Source organism: Panthera leo, chromosome D1 (assembly GCF_018350215.1).
Source record: "Panthera leo isolate Ple1 chromosome D1, P.leo_Ple1_pat1.1, whole genome shotgun sequence".
NCBI lineage: Eukaryota > Metazoa > Chordata > Mammalia > Carnivora > Felidae > Panthera > Panthera leo.
The window spans coordinates 71969128-71974641 of NC_056688.1; positions in this window are offsets into that span (position 1 = coordinate 71969128).

Sequence of the window (5514 nt, forward strand, 5' to 3'; positions counted from 1 at the left end):
GAGGAAAACAACTGGAAGTCAAGGGTACTGCTCACCTGGCCTGCTCCATGAGTCAGAGGCACTCACCACCAGAATCATTCCTCAGCCAGCCCGCAGGTCCAGAGAAAGTCTCTCCCTCTTTTGTATCCAAGGCTTGTTCAATTTCCCACTCCAGGACTGACTAAAAATTGAAATTCTCACAATATTCTCCATTGCTTCTAATAGACAATTAGAAAAACAAAATAACCTGAGATGGTTACATTTCCCCCATGGTTTAAGAGGTACAGTCTTATTCCATGACTACTTTATTATGTAATTATGTATAAATGTGCCTTCCCCTCTCTCTGGAGAGAAAGACTTTGGAGTCAGGAATCATACTATATCTAATTCATGCCTATATTCCTAGATCCTGATTGTGTATCTGGTACATGGCAGAAACTCAATCAACATTTGTTAAACAGACAGAAAGCTAGTTAGGCAGATGGACAGGTGGGCGGATAGGTGGGTGGGTGGGTGGATGGATGCTTGGATGGGTGACAGATGAATAACAAATTAATAAATCTGTCACCCATCCCAGGAGCATAACAATGCCTCATGAGCCAAGCCCTTTGACTAGAAAAGAGTAACAAAACATCAGTATTATTTATCAGAGCTTAAAAAACTTTCTCCTAGACTTCTACTGACCCTCTCAACAAAGTTATAATGTGGATATTATAATCTGATTTTCAAGATGAAAAAGTCAAAGTTCAGAGAAGTTAAATAGCCAGACTAAATTCAGGTACTGTGCTCCACGGTCCAGGCTGTATCCATCACTGAGTTGCCTCTCATAACAGACAGAGAGAGTGGGAAACCTCTAAATTCTTGAAATTATATTAGAGTTTTTATAGAAATAAATGTTTAGTGTGCAGATTAAAACTCTAATGGTAACATAAAAGACAACAGGGTAAAATGAACACAAGAATAGAGTGAGTTTATTACAGAAGAAATGCACATTTGTATTTAATGTGATTTTACTTTCTTTTCTTTCTTTCTTTCTTTCTTTTTTTTCTTCTTCTTCTTTTTTTTTTTTTTTGTAAACCACCATCTTGCAGCAATTAGGTTATAGTTACAGGCAGCTTGGAGAAGGATGTTTTGAATTAACAACTAAATTGTCAGGTTTCTTTGTGAAGCATTTTATTGTTGGGTACAGTGAGAGGGAATCAGTCCCGGGGGAGGCCCATTTGTCATTCACTTCATTCTGCTAAACAGACGCCTTGCCCACAAAGCTTCCCTTCTGCCTTCTCCTCAGCCCTCAGTCACGCTTCACCAGGCCACCACGGCTGTGCACAGAGCTTCAGAGCTGGAAGGGACCTTGGAGAGCAGCTAGTGTGAGCCTAGGTCCATGTAGGTCCCTCTTCAATCCCTCACCATGAGGTCACACAGCCTCTGCTTGATCACTTACCGGAATAGGGTCAGCGTGAAGTAGAAATTCAAATCGAAGCTCTTCTCTTGCTCTTCACTAGCTCTGGGATCTGAGGTGAGTTCTGTGACTTCTCTGACTTCCAGTCCTCTCAGCACAGAAAGTTTCAGAGACAAGGTGAGAACTTCATGATCAAAAATACACAAAATGCCTCATACAGACCCTGGTTCATTGTAAGTGCCCAGAAAATGGCAGTATTCCATTGTCCCTCCCTTCACTGGGGGCACCTTTAAAATGTCGTGGGAATATCTTCCTTTGTGTCTTCTGGTTCTGGTTTCTCTGACCATGACAACAGAGCTTAAGCCCTGGGCTCTTCAGCTCTTCCTTACAGCATGGTTTCTTTTTCCCTCTATCTTCTGGTCTCCCTGATCTGCATGCACCCTGCCTCGTGAGTGATGCTTGTATGGTGTCACTGTTCCAAAAAGAAGTCCAGCTAGGGAGGTGATGAAGCTCTTCACAGCTCTCTGTCTTCTCTTCTCTCACAACCCCAAACTCTTTGTGCCTTCATATGCCCCTACCTCACCTCCTCACTGATGGCCCTGAGTAAGTAGGAAAGGCCATACTGTTGAATTCAATCCAAATGCAAGAGAAGATACTGATAGGAGAGTGGGCCCCCAGACATCCCCAATAAAACCCCACATGAGCAACTTGTCCTTCATCCGCAAAGCACCTCATACCTCTTCAACCCCGTCTCGTAGGGGAGGACTCTTATTACCTCCCTTGTCTCCTGATGATGGTGCCAAGGATCATTTTACTTCTCCAGGTGCTTCTGAGTTCCCAGGAGACAGGGGAAAAATCTGTGGAATTTTCCACGACGCTTTTAATTCCTCACAAGTATCAGCAATTATTGCCAAGAGAGGGTAATGGTTGGGGCATCGGCTGAAGTAGGTCCCTCCCTATTCCTATGCCAATTATTGATGTATTTGTAAAAAAGTTAACGCAATATTCAGAATCATAAATATGGGCCAGAGACTTTAATGTATATCCAAAGTATCTGAATACATAAGGAGATTTGCGATAAACTGGAGGCAGATTTCTGAGATTTAGCAGCTCTTACTCTAATCTCTGATTTATTTATTACTGGAAAGTCAAAGATCCCAAACACTTTGTGCCAATGAAGCGTCCAAGCCAGGCCTTTAAATGTGTAGGCTTAAAAGAGCGTTAAAGGAAGAGGCATGTCATTTGGCATCAACTCAAGCTTATAGGTGCAAAACCCGGCCTGGGAAGGGCAGTGTTGGGCATTAGGAAGCAGCATGTTTCCTGCAGTCCCCAGCATGCTGCAAAGCTGCGTCATTCAACTGGGTAGGGAGAGGAGAGAAAGGGTGTCAGAGGGCAACGCGAGCTGTTTGTCAACATCTGAAGGGTGACCAAGTGGGGAGAGCTGTGTACAAGCTGCTGCCTCCTTTCCTCCTAGACCCCCGGTTGGGAGGCTGGTGTGGGTCTTCACACAGCTCCTAGAAGGCAGCAAATTGGAGACTCCTGGTCACGAATGACATCTTGAGAACTCAGGGTGCTGAAACCCCAACCTTTCTTTACAACCAGTAGTCAAGCATCAACAAGGCTTACTCACCGGAATCGTTTGGGAGGTAAACTCCACTCTGCATTAGAGACTTGCTTTTGGAAGTGCTCTCCTAGCACACAACGCACTTCCAAATGTACCAAACTATCCTGTTTTCAGGATGAGAGACAAGGACACACTTCTGGTTTCTGCCTTCGGGCACAGGCTGGAGCTCAGGATGGGGACAGAGAGTATACCCACACGTCACACGGAAGAAGAGGTAGAACACCGAGTTATACATTAAGCACCGTTTTTAAAATCCTTTTTTCTGCATCTTCATTAGAGTTAAGGCATTATGTCATCTCAGAACAAGCTAACAAATGCCTCATTAAGGAACTAATTTGTTTTGAGCCTATACTCCTCAACAATTACCATTGTTAACTATTACAATTAAGTAATTGTTCTCACAGTTACGCCTTACAAAATCCAAACCTCTAAGGTCAAATCGATTTCTTTCCTTTTTGCCAATTTGGATGCCAACATGCAAAAAATCTCTGAGTGACTTTCCCAAGGTTCAAGGGCTTGGTCACTGAATCCTGCATGATTTCCGCTAGACTTTACCAGTCACTGGTGTCTTGCAAAGGGCTGGATCCCAAGGGGAGAAGAGGCAGTTTGGAATAGGGCGAAAAACTTTGGGGATCTGTACTTACCAGCTGGGAGACCTGGGGCAAGCACTTTTGCCTCTCGAGTCTCGGTCTTCCCATCTGGAAAACAAGAAGGTCACTCCTTACTTTACAGAGTAAAATGTGCATGCTTAGTGTATGTGGCCAGTGCTCCATCTAAATAAGCTGAATCTGGCTCGGGCTCCAGACACTGATTTCAGCAAGGAAGCTGGTGGAGAGGTACACACAAGTGGCATGGAACATACTACATGAGAGGAAGACCCATCATCCAGCCTGCAGGGCCCTCAGAGGCCAGCTGCCAGGGTTCCGAGCTCTGGAGGGAGCTGGTGTAACTGGGAGAACAAACCAGAAGCCTGTCTTGCCACCTCCCCAGCTTGGGAGAGACCAAAGATGACACTCACTGTGTGTGATGTCCAAGGAAGAACAAATATGGATGCCCTCATCTTCCCTCAATCATTGGTTGTATTTGTCTTGTGAAAAATTCTATTGCGATCTTTATGACAAATTGTAAAAGAGTATTTTTGCTCCTCATTTATCCAAGAAGAGCACATTGGCCCCCACCCCCATAGTCATTTTATTGTGACTATACTCAAAGCAGAAAACAATTTCATTTTCCCCCTTTGAGGTCCTTGGAAACAATTGTAATTTTGTAATGAAGTGTGGGTTTGCTTCTGAGAGACAGCAGACAGGGGTGTGAAGGCAAGGAGCGGGGAGGCAGAGCTGGGCCCGTGGCGGGGAGCTTCCCCACAACCTGTGCTCCAGATGGCTTGGAAAGCATTTCAGAAGCCATCTGTAGTGCTCTTTCTCAGCAGGCGCTGACCGTAGAGGAGAGTGGAGCATGAATTCACTCCACTTGGAAGCAGAAAAGGAAAATATCCACAGGGGAGAAATCCAGAGTTTCAGCAGATCCCAGGCCATGGTGGGGCTGGTGGGCTCCCCAGAGAGAGAAATGGATCTGTTCCAAGGTTATGGGGGCTTCCCTGTGCTTCCGGCTCTCCCCTATGAAGAACGGCCTCCCCACTCCCCGCGCTCCAGGCCAGAAACTTGAGTCATACTAGATAGTCCTGTATCCCTACAAGTCTTCAGGTATTAAGTCTCCTTATTTTTCTCTTGAGTTTTTTCCTTGAATTCACTTCTATCCCTGTGGCCACCTTTGCTCAGATACCATCATTCACTCCAGTCTGGGCTATCACAGCAACCTCTGACTGGTCTCTCTGTCTCCACCTTGCTCCCACCCATTCCTCCTGCATGTCACAAGCTCTGTCTTACATTTTAGTCTTCTGCTTAAATCTTCCAGCATCCCTTGATTATCTTGAGGATTAAGTCCCAGTTTCTCAGGTTGGTATATAAGACTCCCCATTATTTGATCTCTATTTACCTCTTGTTACTTAGAAAGAATTGCTTTTTTGTGAGATTCTTTTAATTTTTTTATAAAGTTTGTTTATTTTTGAGAGAGAGAGAGAGAGACAGAGAGACAGAGAGACAAAGAGACAGAGCGTGAGCAGGGGAGGGGCAGAGAGAGAGGGAGACACAGAATCCGAAGCAGGCTCCAGGCTCTGAGCTGTCAGCACAGAGCCCGACGCAGGGCTCGAACTCATGAGATCATGACCTGAGCTGATATTGGACACTTAACCGACTGGGCCACCCAGGCGCCTCTGTGAGATTCTTTTATAAAAATGTACCTAAAATCTTATTGACGTATTTCCAACATTTTATGATGAGAATGTTCAACACAGAAGAGTGGAAAGAATTATATGGTGAAACCCATATGTCCACAACTTAGCTTCTACAATTAGCATTTCACCTTTGCTTATAACATATTTTCCTATTCATTTATCGGTCCTTCCATCCATGCATGAATTTAACCTATTTTTTGATGCATTTCAAAATAAGTC